This window comes from Scyliorhinus canicula, chromosome 8, assembly GCF_902713615.1.
Source record: "Scyliorhinus canicula chromosome 8, sScyCan1.1, whole genome shotgun sequence".
Lineage (NCBI taxonomy): Eukaryota > Metazoa > Chordata > Chondrichthyes > Carcharhiniformes > Scyliorhinidae > Scyliorhinus > Scyliorhinus canicula.
The window spans coordinates 83,498,540-83,515,096 of record NC_052153.1 but is presented as its reverse complement, the minus strand read 5'-3'; positions in this window follow the sequence as shown (position 1 = coordinate 83,515,096).

Genomic DNA, 16,557 nt, shown 5'->3' with positions numbered 1-16,557 from the left:
GTGTGTGCGTGGGTTTCCTCCGGCTGCTCCCGTTTCCTCCCACAGTCCAAAGATGTGCAGGTTAGGTGGATTGGCCGTGCTAAATTGCCCTTAGTGTCCAAAATTGCCCTTAGTGTTGGGTGGGTTACTGGGTTATGGGGATAGGGTGGAGGTGTTGACCTTGGGTAGGGTGCTCTTTCCAAGAGCCGGTGCAGACTCGATGGGCCGAATGGCCTCCTTCTGCACTGTAAATTCTATGATAAAGCATTCAAACTCGTCATTGGTGAACAGGGTACCATTGTCCATAACCTACAGGATGCCATGGATGCTGAAGGAGAGCTGTAGCCTTTGATGTTGTGGAAGACATCCAATGGACTTCCAGCCACTTGGAGTAGGAGTCTATCACGAGTAAGAACATGGATTGTTGGAAAGGCCTGGCAAAATCGGTGTGTAGGCGTACCCAAAGTCGGCCTGTCCACCCCCATGGATGCAGCAGGGCAGCCGGAGGGGGCTTGTGATGCTCCTGGCATATGGTACACTGTTGGGGCAGTAGTTTGATCATGCCATTCAGGCCTGGTCACCACGCATAGTTACTGTCCAGCATCTTCTTTTCTCTTTTATCACTGTCCACAACAAAAGGCATAAAGTAGGAAAACATTGGGGTGATTCTGTGCTTCCCTTCCTCCCTTAAATAACAGTCCCAGGATGTTTCACCCCCACACCCAAAGATGTGCAGGTTAGGTGGATTGGCCACACTAAATTTCCCCTTAATTGGAAAAAAATAATTGGGTACTCTGAATTAATTAATAAAAAATTCCTGAAGATGCCCGTTTCTTGCTGTATTCTTTGCAGACTGACCAGCTTCTCCCTGGTTATATGAAGCTGTATGAAGACAGTTTTTATCATGGGATCACCTTATCAAATAACTCTAATTGTCCATCCATAGCAGTTTGAAACTAGAAGCAATTGCTGGACAATACAGAATGGATGGGAGAGGGTGTGTTTTCACACTTACATGTGATAATCTGGCTTCTCGACAGCTCCCTTTGTTGAGTTTCAAGCTTGGATCCAGGGAGTTTTGAGATAGATTTTGAGTTTCACCCTGGTATTTCCATTCAGTTGAGACCTGCTTCATGGTCATTCAATGAGGAACTTTTTGGAGACTTGAGGTAGTCTGTGAACATTGTACAAGTCACTTGCTCTCAGGCAACCATCTTAGCAGCCTAGTTAGTGCCCAGCTTTTTATCAGGAAATTATTTCTGGAAGATTCCCAACTGATTATAGTTCACATTGTTCATATTTTAAAGTTATGGATATTCCATGCCTTTACTGGGCAGGGCACATTCTTTGAGGGTGAATTTCCTTGGGGCATCTCATGCTTCACTGCTGAAATCTAGGTGGAAACCCTATTCATACAACGCAACTCCACATCAGGAGGCCAGATGGAGCCATGGGAAATTCTCAATGACTACTTGGCCCTTCGGTTCATGAGATTTCAGCTGAGACTGTGACTAGAAGCCAAGAAGACTATGGCAACACAAAAGCAGAATACTGAAGATGCTGGAAATCTGAAATACAAACAGAAATTGCTGGAAATATTCGTCAAATCAGGCAGCATTTTAATGTCTTTCGCGGGATGTGGATCTCACTGGCAGGGCCAGCATATATTGCCTATCCTTAATTGCTCTTGGGAAGGTGTTGGTGAATCCTTTTCTTGCCCTGCTGCAGTCCATTTGATGTAGGGACATCCACAGCACTGTTTGGAAGAGAGTTCCAAGACTTTGACCCAATGACAGTGAAGGAACGGTAATAAGTCCCAAGTCAGTGATGGCGTGTGGTTTGGAGGTGAACTTGCCCGTGATTGTATTCCCATGCATGAGCTTCCCTTTTCCTTCTAGATGGTAGAGGGAATTCTCCAGTCTGCCAGCTGCGAGTTCCTAGGTAGCATGCCCTCGCCAGCAACAGGTTTCTCTATTTCTGCCACCTGAATTTACCATTGTGGCCACCCCACGCTGTCAGGAAATCCGCGGGTCTGGGTGCCCTGCTTGCACAATGGATAATCCCGGCCCATGAATTTGGAAGGTGAGTTGCAGCAGTGCATCTTGTAAAGGATACATATTGTTATTCCTGTGCATCAGTAGTGAATGAAGGAAATATTTAAGGTCGTAGATGGATGCTATTCAAGTGGGATGACATGTTCTTGATAATGTGAGCATTTTAAGTGCTGTTGGAGCTGCACTCGCCAAGGCAAGGTGGGAATATTTGATCACACTCCTGATTTGTAGATAGTGGACAGAATTAGGGAATCAGGAGGTGAGCAACTGACGACAGAATTCCCAGCTTCTGACCTAATGTTGTCGTCATAGCATTTATTTGGCAGGTCCAGTTCAGTTTCTGGTCAATGGTAACCCCCAGGATTCTCTCTTGTTGGCGATGGGCTTTGCCTGAAAGTTGAGCGTAGCGAATGTTACTTGCCACTTGTCAGCCCAAGCCTGGATGTTGTTCAGGTCTTGCTGCATTTGAACACAAACTGTTTTAGCAGCTGAGGGGTTGCATATGATACTGTGGAGAGAATCAAAATTAAAGTTTCAGGTCGCTAACCCTCATCAGAACTGAGTTTGAAATGAGTGCTGATGAAAGGTCATCGACCTCAAATGTTAATTCTGTTTCTCTCCACAGATGCGACCTGACCTTAGATTATTTCCAGCAATTTTCTCTTTTTATTTCTTAACTAGTTGTTATCCACATTTCCAGATTTGCTCCTCATTCAGAAAGATGGACATTGGATGAGTATGAGGGCTTGGTTGTGATGCCTTTAACAGTACGGGTTGGGGGGGGGGGGGGGGGGGAGGTGGGGGTGGGGGGGGTGGGGGGGGGGTGGGGGGGGGGGAGTGGTAATGTAGTGACAATGTCACTAAACCAGTAGTCTAGAGACCGATGCTATTGCTCTCAGGACATGGGTTCAAATCTCATTCTGCCAAATGGCAAAGTCTGGAGTTGAATACTAGTCTCACTAGTTTAGGCACAACAATCTGTCATCCTTACCCATTCTGGCCTACATGTGACTCCAGGACGGGATTCTCCGACCCCCCACCAGGTCGGAGAATCGCCGGGGGGCGGCGCGAATCCCGCCCCCGCTGGCTGCTGAATTCTCTGGCGCCGGGGTTTTGGCAGGGTGCGAGAATCGCGCCGTGCCGGTCCGCGGCCGCTGACAGCGGCCTCCCCGGTGATTCTCCGGCCCACGATGGGCCGAGCGGCTGCCCATTTTAGGCCGGTCCCACCAGCGTAAATTAGACCGGGTATTACCGGTGGGACCTGGCTCTGCGGGCAGCCTCCGGGGTCCTCGGGTGGGCGCGGTGGGATCTGGCCCCGGGGGTGCCCCCACGGTGGCCTGACCCACGATCGGGGCCCACCAATCCACTGGCAGGCCTGTGCCGTGGGGCAACTCTTTCCCTCCGCACAGACTGCTGTAACCTCCACCATGGCCGGTGTGGAGATGAACCCCCCTGCGCATGCACTGGGATGACGCCAGCACACACTAGCAATCCCGCACATGCGCCAACTCGCGCCGGCTGGTGGAGGCCCTTCAGCGTGGTTGGCGCGGCGCCAAACCCCTTCCATGCCGGTTGGCATGGCGCCAACCCCACCGCTCTGGCCTAGCCCCTGAAGGTGGGTAGGTTTCTGCACCTTCCGGGAGGCTCGATGCTGTGGTTCACACTACACCTTGGAGCCGGGTCCGCCCGCCCCACCGGGTTGGGGAGAATCCCTCCCTGGGTCTATACTAATGTGGTTAACTCTTAGCAGTCCTATGAAATGGTGTGGCAGACAGCCCAATTCAAGGGCAATTAGGGATGGATGGGCAACAAATGCTGTCCTTGTTAGCAATGCCCACATCCCAAGAAAGGATGTAAAAAAGAATAGTCTCCGAATGCTCATGTCTGAAATTTCTATGATCTGCCAGGATGTTCTCCATAATTTTAATGGAATATTGGTTTAAACCCTGGAGATAAAGCCATTTATCCTACTTATTTGGGTTTCTGTTTATTTTCTGCTTAGGTTATGGCAGGAGTTCAGGGAATCATAGTGGAAATTGCACTCCGTGCCATTAAGGATCAGGCTTAATGAATAGCTTCATGAATTACTGGATAGATACTGGCACTTGTGGATTGTAACTCCAACATCTGGACAGGGAGCGAAAGGAGAGTACAGCTGAACTGTATTGAGAACAAATACTGGAGACTGTCAAATAGATGAGAGAAACAATCTGTTGCAACAGCCAAGCTGTACAATATTGCTAATTGTTTTGAGATGTCAGAGGTAATGTTATTACTGTAATATTATTATGTTAAAATATTGATTTAAAAATCAAAATTAAATATTATAAAACTGTTACTTCTACTCTGACTGGTTGTGCTTTTCCTGTATTGTCCTTTACATTTTGGCCGGAATTCTCCGGTCGTTACAATTGACTTTTCCCGCTGGCAGGGCACCTCCTCCCATGTGTTTCCCATGGCATGCGGTGATTAAAATGGTAAATCCCATTGACAAGTGGCGAGTGGATAGAATTCCGCCGTCAGCAAACGGCCCGCGGTCGTGAAACACAGGGCTGGCGGCCTGGAGAATCCGACCTCAGTTTATCATTTACTTCATGGCATCGTATCTGAATAAGTTTTATACATTTCTAAGAAATTGTAAGATGTCATACTAATGAAACTTAATTTCTTATTACTTCTCTGAATTCACCATATTATTCCATTTTGCACAATATATAATTTGGCAGAACTGTATTTTTTAATGTTATACATCTCTATGTGATGTACGGACACACAACATTAAAGTGCTGTGTCGAAAGAGCCTTAGTAATTTGCTGCTATTTATCTTGTACATGGTACACAGTGCTACCACTGTGCATCGGTGGTGAAGGGAGTGAATGGTAAGGTGCGGGATGGGATGCCGATCAAGCGTGCTGCTTTGTCTTGGATGATGTTGAGCTTCTTGACTCTTCTTGGAGCTGTACTCATCTCAAGAATCATTTCGACTGAACCTTCTCTGAACTGTTTCCAATGCAAGAATGTTTCCCCTTAAGTAAGGTGATCAAAACTCTACACAGTACTCTAGATGTAGTCTCACCAATGCCCTGAACAGTTATAGCAAGACTTCCCTCCTTTTAACTCCAGGCTCCTCACAATGAAAGCCAACATTTCATTTGCCTTCTGTTGGAGGGAAGAAAAACCTCAAAGTCTATTCTCGACCGCGTGGTGTTGGTAAAACTTTGTTTAATTCGGAAAAACTGTCTGCACACAGGAGAGACAGACCCCGCGACCACCCTGCAGCCTGCAAAAGTCAGCTCTGATCATAGTCAGAATTACACACATATATATTTAAATTATTTGGTCACAAGCAGGTACTGACGTCACTGAATCTTTGGAACAATACAAGGTGATCAGTATGCATATTTTCTGGTCCCCGTAATGGGAAAACAATCAAAGAATACAATGTTTCCTTACAATCTCATGGGTTTGTGCTTAACATATTTAACTTCTAGAAGAGGTGCGAATGTGTTGGACCATGGATCCCTTCGGCTTACTAGGGCCACCTGTGTTTCCCTTTTCATATTCAAATGCTCTGTGAGATGATTAAATCATTTCCAACGAAAAGGAAAATGCTGGAAAATCTCAGCAAGTCTGGCAGCATCCGTAGGGAGAGAAAAAAGCTAACGTTTCGAGTCCGATGACTCTTTGTCAAAGCTAACAGACAGACAAAGTGGGAAATATTTATACTATGGAGTGAGAATGAAAGATGAGTCATAGCCACAGAAACCCAGGGAAACCGGGTGCTAATGGCCATAGATACCAAGGAGAAAGAGTGTTAATGGCAGTCCCCAGAGAGGACAAAAGATGTGAAAGGTCAAACAGCAGGGAAACTATGAAGTGTTGATGTGGGGGGGGGGGGGGGGGGGGGGAGGGGTGGAGGGAGGGAAGCAAAGAGGAGAAAGGTGCAGGAAAGGTGGATAAGATTGGGGGGGGGGGAATTAAATGTATATTAAGAAAGAAAGAAATGGTAAATGACAGTTAAAATGAAATGGAAAGAAATGGGTCGGGGTTGGTGCTGATCATCTGAAGTTGTTGAATTCGATGTTCAGACCGGAAGGCTGTTGTGTGCCTAACCAGAAGATGAGATGTTGTTCCTCCAGTTTGCGTTGCCAAATTGGAAATCATTTCCAATATGGGTGACTTTAACCCCTTGCTTTCTGGTTTTCCCTTGGTATATGTTTAACCCCTTGACTGCTGGTTTGCCCTTGACCTGTACTATTACAATACTTTGAGACATCTTTATTATACCAATCCTGACACATATAGCAATTTCTTCTGCCAACACTTCCTTGCTGTAACTAGTGCATGCTGATATTTTGTGATTCATGTACAGGAAAATGTCTATATTACAACATTTTGCAGTCTCTCTCCATTTCAATAATATTCTATTTTACTATTCTTCCTACCACAATGAATGTCATAAACCCCACGAGAACCATGGGGAAACAATCATTGATCTTCCTGTGGGACTTATGGAGTATTAGCTCCAGAGGTAGGGGGCGGACGGCAACCACCAAGGGCTCATTATGAGCAAGGTATGTCTTGTTATGCTCTTGGCGTAGCATAAGTGGCTTCCTTGACGTGCACGCTGACAAAGGAAGGTTCAGGCGCGGAGATAACTTCAACACGTTTATTGAACAATTCTCCTACTCGGGTTCGCCACTATTGTTAATCCTACTCAGACTGACAAACCAGTCTGCTACAATCCACGTGGTGGGTGTGATCAACCCTGTGTCTGTACTTACTAAATGTCTCCACTGGAAAGAGGAAGATCATGTGTGCTGTATCCTTTATATATGGGTTGGTGTAATGCCCCACTGTGGTAGTGTCACCTCTGTGTATATCGTGAATGCCCATTAGTCGTGTCCTATCTAATTGACCTATTGGTTGAGTGTCTGTGTGTCATGTCTCTGGTGCTCCCTCTAGTGTCTAGCTAGTCTACATGTATTTACATTAACCCCTTGTGTATTTACAGTGATGCTTATCACCACATCCCCCTTTTTTCATGTTACATATTTTCTGTACACTTAAAGAAAATTGAACAAAAACATGTAGATAAGTGGTGCTATGTACAAGTCATGAGAACAGTGATTAAACAATAAGTCCAAATCCTATGTGTGAGTCCAAAACCCATTATCATGGTTGAATGTCTTTCTTGTTGGGTTGGTGAGTTGGTGATTTTGATGGTGGCATGTCCTTGTGAACGCCATCAGTATCCCTGTGCATAAGGAACCAAGAAGTGGTCAAATCACTTTGTTGTCTGATTTGGAGTCTTCTTTTCTTCCGATGCTTGTGATAGCGATGTTGGATGGCATCTGACCTGAAAGTCAGGTTGCCTGTTGATAGTGCAGCACACGTGAAGTGGGAAGATGCATCGTCCTGCCATGGTATGTACTGAGTTGAGCAGTAACAGTGTCCCTCATGGGCAGAGTTGTACCATGTCGTATCAGTCGTAGTTCCATTGGTGTAGTCTTTGTCATGCTTGCTGTCGACGATGTTCCCTTTGCTACGCTTCGTGTCGTTGTCTGTGATATGGGTTTCATAGGTTGTGATATTGTATTGGTTGGTTGTGTTGCCGTGTTTGCTGCGCTCAACGATCACACTCTGTGGATAATACGAGTCCTTCACACAATTACTCGTGTCAGTGTGCATTGTGGCATCTGCTGTCACCTTGAGCGTGCTGTCACTGAGGTTGTGGTGCTCCCTGTCTGGAGTCAAGTCCGGCTTACTTGAATCAGCGTTGGTGTTTGGTTGCTCCCCATCTGGAGTCTGGTCTGTTTCACCTGAGTCAGTGTTGGCTTGGTGATGCTCCCTGTCTGATTCACTGGAGTCGGTTGAGATTTCCTGATGCTCCATGTCTGCAGTCAAAACATTCAGGAATGCATTTGTTTGTGGAGAGGCTCGAGCGAATGAGGTTTGAAGTAACGTGGTGTCACCGGAGTCACCAGTGGTCTCACTGTGATCGTCGAGTGTCTCTGTACACACTAGCTGAGGTCTGTCACATTGCATGTCTTGTATGGGAAGTGGGATGCTGTCGTCACTTGTCTCACATACAGTGGATAGAGCCTCAGTAGCTTCTTGTTGTTCACTTGGGCTGGGTAGAGTGTCAGAGTATTCTTCTGGTGGTTCAAACAATGTGGGTGGACTGTCATAGTCGCTTTGTTGTTCACTTGAGCGTGGTAGACTGTCATAGTCTTGCTGTTGTTCACTTGAGCGTGGCAGACTTGCATTGTCTGCTGCTGGTTGCTCAGAGGAGGTTGCTAGACCGCCATGGTCATGTTCAGGCAAGGACTGCGCTTTGGAGTCTTGCGTTGCTTCTATCATGGAGGCTGTCCATGAGCTCGCTGTGGAGGCTTGTACCGCTCTCTGTCTCTCGGCGTCAGGCCACAGCATAATCCTGCACTCACGAGTTGGGATGTCATATATGCTGGGCTAAAGATCCTCAAATCCGAAGAACTCATCATCGAGGTCTTGAATGTACAACACGTCTAGTTCTGGTTCGGATTTGGTACTGGGGTAGCCTCCCAAGGTGAAAGCTTCATCTGAGTCGTTATCTTCGAGGACCATATCATTACTTTGTGTCGGAGCTGGCATTGGGCTTGTGATGACAGAAGAAGAATTCAAGGTCTGAGTCATAGTTTTCAAGGACTGTATCATCTCTTTGGGTGGTGCTAACGTCTTGCTGCAGGGTTCTGCAGAGGTTACTTTCAGCTACTGGTTGAATTTCAGGCATTGTGCTGTCTTTCCAGATGAAAGAATCTTGTTTTACGGCTTTAAATTTTTTTCCGTGTTTTGGGACCTTTCCCCTTTAAATAGGCATGGTCTGGGGCCTCTGATGTCATGACGCGTGTGATGTAGGTCGTAGGAAGCGACTGAGCATGCTCAGATCGCTGTTCCTTTACTGGGGGCCTTTTTCTCCACTGCGCATGTGCAGCACCTTTACCAAGATGGCTGCAATTCAAAACTGCAGATTTCTGCTGCAAGCCAACCTCATGGTGTGTTTTGGTGCTTCTTTTACCTTTTTTTTGTATTCTCCTTGCAGAATTCTTGGAATTTGTCCAGGACTGCCTGGAAATCGCTCTTGTTTTGCCCCTTTGAGTATTTGAAGGTTGAAGCAGATTTCAGCTGCTTCTGGACCCGCGATGGTGAGTAGAAGCTTTATTTTCTCTGCATCCGCCATGCCATCCCGGTTGGACGCTACCAGATAGATATACCATAGAATTTACAGTGCAGAAGGAGGCCATTCGGCCCATCGAGTCTGCACCGGCTCTTGGAAAGAGCACCCTACCCAAGGTCAACACCTCCCCCTATCCCAATAACCCAGTAACCCCACCCAACACTAAGGGCAATTTTGGACGCAAAGGGCAATTTATCATGGCCAATCCACCTAACCTGCACATCTTTGGACTGTGGGAGGAAACCGGAGCACCCGGAGGAAACCCACGCACACACGGGGAGGATGTGCAGACTCCGCACAGACAGTGACCCAAGCCGGAATCGAACCTGGGACCCTGGAGCTGTGAAGCCATTGTGCTATCCACAATGCTACCCTGCTGCCCTTAAATCTCAAATCTCAAATCTCTGCCTGAACCAACGCCTGTTTTCACTGAGATTGCCTTGGTACCTGAGCTGCTGCAGAACCGGAATCCCGAACATCGTCTTGGGTGTTGTTGCTGGTTGTCACTGTTTGCTGAGTTGTAACTATATGGATTGAAACAGGTCACTCATGTGTACCATGTCTTGTTATGCTCTTGGTGTAGCATAAACGGCTTCCTTGATGTGCACGCTGACAAAGGAAGGTTCAGACGTGGAGATAACTTCAACACGTTTATTGAACTATTTACAATTCTCCGACTCAAGTTCACCATTACCGTTAATCCTTCTATAGCTACTCAGACTGACAAACCAGTCTGCTACAATCCACGTGGTGGGTGTGATGTTGAATCATCCCTGTGTCTGAACTCACTAAGTGTCTCCACTGGAAAGAGGAAGATCATGTCTGCTGTGTCCTTTATATATGGGTTGGTGTAATGCCCCCCTGTGGTAGTGTCACCTCTGTGTGTATCGTGAATGCCCATTGGTCATGTCCTATCTAACTGACCTATTGGTTGAGTGTCTGTGTGCCATGTCTCTGGTGCTCCCTCTTGTGTCTAGCTAGTCTACATGTATTTACATTAACCCCTTGTTTATTTACAGTGATGCATATCACCACAAGGTATAAAAGCCGGTCCAACTCAGGGCCTGGTGTAACAAATCCTCCCAGCTAGGATTGTACTGGGAGTGAGATGGTGCATTATGTAGACTATTGTAAATATGCAAATGAATCCAGCTTCATTAACGACTGTTTCTTTATGAGTTATTATATTGGCAATGCGAGGATTTACGGAAACTCCAGATTCGTCCATCGATTTGCCCATCCGCTGGAAGTTCATATTGATTACGGTACGTGGTATCATTCATAATGCCTTATTCAGTAAATAGATGCCTTCGATGTAGGGCTGGAGGTTTAGATTTAGATTTAGATTTATTGTCACGTGTACCATTAGAATCAGTATGCAGAGAGCATGTGGTATTTCTTCCAAGCAAATGATTTATTGGGGGAAGACTGACAAAAAGTTCTCATTCTGACCGCCAGCGAGGCTCAGACATTTGGGATCAACAAATGTTTGACCTACCCGGCTGCACTGGATTCCAGGCCATTCGATGAAATCGTGGCAATGGTTTCAGACCAGTACAACCCCAGGTGTCTGAGATTATACAAAGGTACCGTTTTAATATGATGATACACTCTCCTGGTGAGTGGATTACAGACTTTTCAACTTGTTTGCAGCGTTTGGCTGAGCAATAGTTCAGGCTCCCCCCTCAGAAATATTACAGGATTAGGGCACAGTGGATAGCACTGGGACTGCAGTGCTGAGGTCCCAGGTTCGAATCCCGCCCCTGGGTCACTGTCCATGTGGAGTTTGCACGTTCTCCGCATGTCTGCGTGGGATGTGCAGGTCAGGTAGATTGGCCACGCTAAATTGCCCCTAAATTGGAAAAAAATTATAATTGGGTATTTTAAATTAAAAAAAAAGAAATATTGCAGGACAGACTGGTGTGTGAGTATGGTATCAATAATTCCATTACTCAACAGAAGTTGTTAGCGGAAACTACGCTGGATTTGAAACGGGCCATTGAACTTTCCCTCTCTCGTGAACAAGCAGAAAAGGGTGTACAGGAACTGCAAGGGTCCGTTGATTATGATATACATATCATTCTGTTCAGAGACATTCCGTGCCAGAATCGCGCCCGTCACGGGGTCAGAGAATGGGCGTTCACGCCAGAAATTCGGCACGATGGCACTCTCGCGCGTCTCCGCGGACCCGCCAGTTGAGCAATCGACGTGGCGCCGGTCGTTGGCCGTTGGAACAGGCCCCCATGGCGATTCTCCATGGTCAACCGGCCGAACACCCGCCACCTGTTGCCCCGGTGGCGGTCCTGGTAGGGGACCGGGGGAATCTGACTCCGGGAGGGGCCTCAGCGGTGGCCAGGCCCGTGATCGGGGGCCACCTATCGGCGGGCCATCGCGATCTGGGGGGAACCTACCTTACTCCGCGTGGGCCCGCCGTGTGGCTCCGCCATGTCGCATGCGCGACCGTGCGGTCTGGATAGTGGGGCCCCGCCGGCAGCCAGACCTGTGGGACGCACCCAGAGGCCCTGCTAGCCCCCTGAAAAATGGCGAATCACCCCGGACATTTGAGGAAAAGCCCGGAGTGATTCACGCCCGTTTTCCGGCGGGCGTGGGGGCTTAGTCCCCAAAAGGGAGAATCACAGCCCACATTGGTCATGCGACGATGCGTGTCCAGCCAAATTTCTCCGACAGAGCAACCCCTGAGCCAAGATTGTAGTAGAGTTCGCTTTTCGGGCATGCCGTAGCCCGGCGGGATACTTCGCCCGAGGATGACGGTGAGAGCCGGCCACTGTGTCACAATTGTGGTCGAGGGTCTCATGAGGGTCAGGACTGCCTGGCATGGTTCAGGGAACGGTGCCCACGACAGCAGCCGAGGTTGCCTCTGACGAGGGCTTTGTACATGGACACCCAGGAGGAGGACGACTGCTTGATGCAGTTGAACTGTGTTTTGACTCCAAGGGTCTCCCCGATTCAGATTACTTTGCAGATTAATGGACACCCTGTATCGATAAAAATAGACACGGGGGCCGCAATCTCCATTGTAGACCGATGCAGATTTTGACAGCTGCATACAGGAATCATGCCGCCGACCTGCGGGATACCAAGGCCTAATTGGCCACCTATGTGGGGGAACTGTTGAACATTGTGGGGACCACCGTGATGCCGGTGACATATGAACTGCAGGCGATTGTACACTGTCTGGGTCCAAATTTACTGAGAAGAGACTGGTTGAGAATGCTTCGAATCGATTGGCAACAAATCGTCTGAATTGGCTCTGGCAATCTTTACTGTATGTTGATTCAATATTCAGAGGTTTACCAAGAAGGTATGGGTAAGCCCATATCTATGTGGATCTTGGTGCTCATCCCAATTACTTCCGGGCAAGGCTAGTTCCATATGGCCACTTTCCTCAGGTGAACCTAAGGTTAAGGATGGCCAGGTATCACAGTGGTTAGCACTGCTGCCTCTCAGCGCCATGGACCCGGGTTCTATTCCGACCTCGGGTGACTGACTGTGTAAAGTTTGCACATTCTCCCCATGTCTGCATGAATTTCCTCCGGGTTCCCGGTTTTCTGTCCAAAGATGTGCAGGCTAGGTGGATAGCCCATGCTAAATTGGCCGCATGTGTCCAAAGGTTGTGCGGAGGTACAGGGCTAGGGTGGGGGATTGGGCCTAGGTAGGGTTTTTTTTCGAAGGGTCGGTGCAGTCTCGATGGGTTGAATAGCCTCCTTCTGCACTGTAGTGATTCTATGATTCTATGATTCTACGGATGCAGAACTGCAACATTTGCAAGATCTAGGGGTCATTCGATTTGCACAGTTTGCTGAATGGGTTGCGCCTGCGGTGCCAGTGATGAAACCTGATAAGACCATCTGGCTGTGTAGGATGCCTTTAGCTGTCTGCCATTGTCCGTGAGCACCCTGTCCCCACCTTTTGCGGATGATGTGATTGCAATGTTGAATTTTACCTTTTTACCTTTCCAGGGATGGCAGCTCGAGTGCGTGCATGGACACAGAAGGACCTGGCATTGGAGAAGCTTTGCCTTATGTTACTCAATGGTGGTAAAAAGGAAGCCTTTCCAGCATCTCTGCGACCCTTCACTCACAAGTTCTCCGAACTGAGTTTGAAGGCTGGCATAATATTGTGGGTGCTCGAGTAGCCATTTCCCCACAGGGTCAGGGGGCCCTGTTACAGCACTCACATGCGGGCCATCTGGAGGCATTGTAGATGAAAATGTTAGCCCAGAGCTATGTTTGGTGGCCGGGTATTGATGGGGTCATTGAGTGAGTTGTAAAAAACTGCCCAGCGTGCCAGGAATTTCAGAAATTTCTGTTAGCGGTTCCTCTCCTTGGGAATGGTCGGGTTATCCATGGATTCATCCCCACCTAGGATTTTGGGGGACAGTTCATGGGGTCCATGTTCCTAATAATCATAGATGCCTACTCCAAGAGGTTGGAGGTGTGCAGGATAACGTCTTTGAAGCTCAGGGCCACAATCAGGGGCGCTTTCTGCATCAATGGGATCCCGGACGTACTGGCAATGGACAATTGCACTCCTTTCACCAGTAAGGAGTTTGCCATGTTTATGCAGCAGATTGGCATTCGGTCCATCCGGACTGTGCCATATCACCCTTCTGCAAATGGGCTAGCACAGCAGACAGTCAGACTATTAAACGGGGATTGCAGAAGCAGTCAGCGGCATTTATGGACACACGGTTGGCGCGTTTCCTATTCAATTACCGTATAATGCCACCTCTGACCACCAGGATCTCATCAGCAGATTTTGATAGGACAACAGCTCAGGTCTCAACTGAGTCTGACTTTTCCCAACCTCAGTGCCATGGTTGAGCAGCATCAGAAATCGTGGAAAAGGCACCATGGTCTGAGGACGCCGGAGCGAATGTTTCACGCCGGGGACACCATTTACACATGGAACTTTGGTGATGGTGCATTGTGGTTTGGTTTCCACTGGTACTGGACCAACTGGCTTGGTCTCATATCGGGTCAAAGCGACGGGAAAAGCGACATAGAAGGCCCCATCCATTGGCAGCTGATGGGGGAGTTTAAAACTTTGGAGGGAGGGGTGTCAGAATCCCTGCGAGGACCATGAGGAAATAATAATTCATCTCCTTGTGGGACTCGTGGAATAATCGTGGGGCTATGAGCAAGGTATAAAAGTAGGCCCAACTCAGGGCCTGGTGTAACAAATCCTCCCAGCTATGATTGCACTGGGAGTGAGATACTGCATTAAGCAGTCTATTGTAAATATGTAAATAAATTCATCTTCTTTAACAACAGCTTCATTATGAGTTATTATATTGGCAACAAAGATTTCCGGAAACTCCTATCCACTGGAGGTTTGTATTAAGTATGAATCCATCTTTGTTGACGACAGCTTCTTATGAGTTATTACAGTGGACAACCTCACATATTCCCACATTATACTCAATTTACCATTTTCTTTTACCCATTCCACTTAATCTATCTATATCCCTTTGCAGACTTTTTGTCCTCTTCACAACTTGCTTTCTTCCCAATCATCTTTTGGTCATCAGATTTGATTACCATATAGTTGGTCTCTTCATCCAAGTCACTGATATAGATTGTAAATAGTAGAGGTCCAAACACTGATCCTGTGACACTCCACTAGTTACAGTTTACAATTCCAAAAATGATTCATTTAACATAACTCTCTGTTTTGTGTAACTCAGCCAGTCCTCTATCCATGCTAATGTATCACCTCCAGCACCATACACTCTTATCTTGTAGTAATTTTTTGTGTGGCACCTTCTCAAATGCTTTTTGGAAATCCAAATGCATTACATCTACTTGTTTCCCTTTATCTGCGCTGCTTGTTACATCCTCAAACATAGTTGTTCTTTCACACAGCCATGTTGATGCTGCCTGATTGGATTATGATTTTCTAAACATCCTGCTATGCAGTCTAACATTTTTCAATGACATCCTAAACGTGGCTATAGTTTCCTGCTTTCTACCTCCCTCCTTTCTTTTGCAGTTTTCTAATCCGCTGGGACTTTTCCAGAAACTAGGAATTTTGGAAGATTATAAGCAATGCATCCACCTCATTTAAGAACCTAGGGTGGGATTCTCCGACCACCTGCCGGATGGGAGAATCGCCAGGGGTCGGCGTGAATCCCGCCCCCACCATCCTCCCAATTCTCATACCCCCAAAAACCGGCGTGGCGTGAATCGCCCCACCCGCCTCGGAGAATGGCGGGGTCCGACGCGACTCAATGGGCCCCGGGGCTGTCCGGAATCTCTGGCCCATGATGGGCCGAAGTCCCGCCTTTTCTATGCCGGTCCCGGCGGCGCAAATTGGAGTGGGTCCCTTACCGGCGGGACCTGGCGGCGCGGGCGGGCTCCGGAGTTCTTGGGGGGGGTCTCAGGGGGATCTGGCCCCGGGAGGTGCCCCCGTGGTATCCTGGCCCGCGGTCGGGGTCCACCGATCCGCAGACGGGCCTATGCCATGGGGCATGCCATTCCCGGTGCAGAAGTGACTCCGTGTGCGCATGCACTGATTCGCGCCGGTCGGCGGAGGCCCTTCAGCACTGGTTGGCGTGGTGACAGGCCCCTATCCTGCCGGCCGGCGGGGCGCCAACCACTCCGGGGCGGGCCTAGCCCCTGAAGGTGCAGAGGATTCCGTACCTTTGGGGCGGCCCGATGCCGGAGTGGTTCATGCCACTCCGTCCCACCGGGATCCCCCGCCCACCGGGTACAGGAGAATTCCGACCCTGGAATTCAGGCTATCAGATCCAGGGAACTCATCAGCCTTAAGTTCCATTAGTATTCCTATTAGAGATAGTGATTGTTTTAAGTTCTTCCCTCCTTTTGCCTCTTGATTTTCAACCCTTCTTGGGACACATTTTGTGTCTTCTACATTGAAGGCAGATACAAAATATGTGTTCAAAGCCTCTGTCATTTCCTTGTTTCCAGTATTCATTCCCAGTCTCACCATTTAAGGATCCAATGCTCACTCTAGCTACTTGATTACTTTTTAGATACTTGTAGAAGCTATTACTGTCTGCTTTTGTATTCCTTGCTCACACTTCTCTCGTACTACAATTTTGCTCTTGATTATTTAATTTTACTCATCCTTTGCTGGTTTCGATAACTTCCTCAATTACCTGGCCCACTAACCAATCTTTGCAGCATTGTACATCTTTTTCAATTTGATATCGCCCCCCCCCCCCTTTACTTCCTTATTTAGCCATTGATGACACATCCTTCTGGAGAGCCTGTCTTCCTCAATAGAATATAGCTTTATTGAGAGTTATGAAATATCTCATGAAGT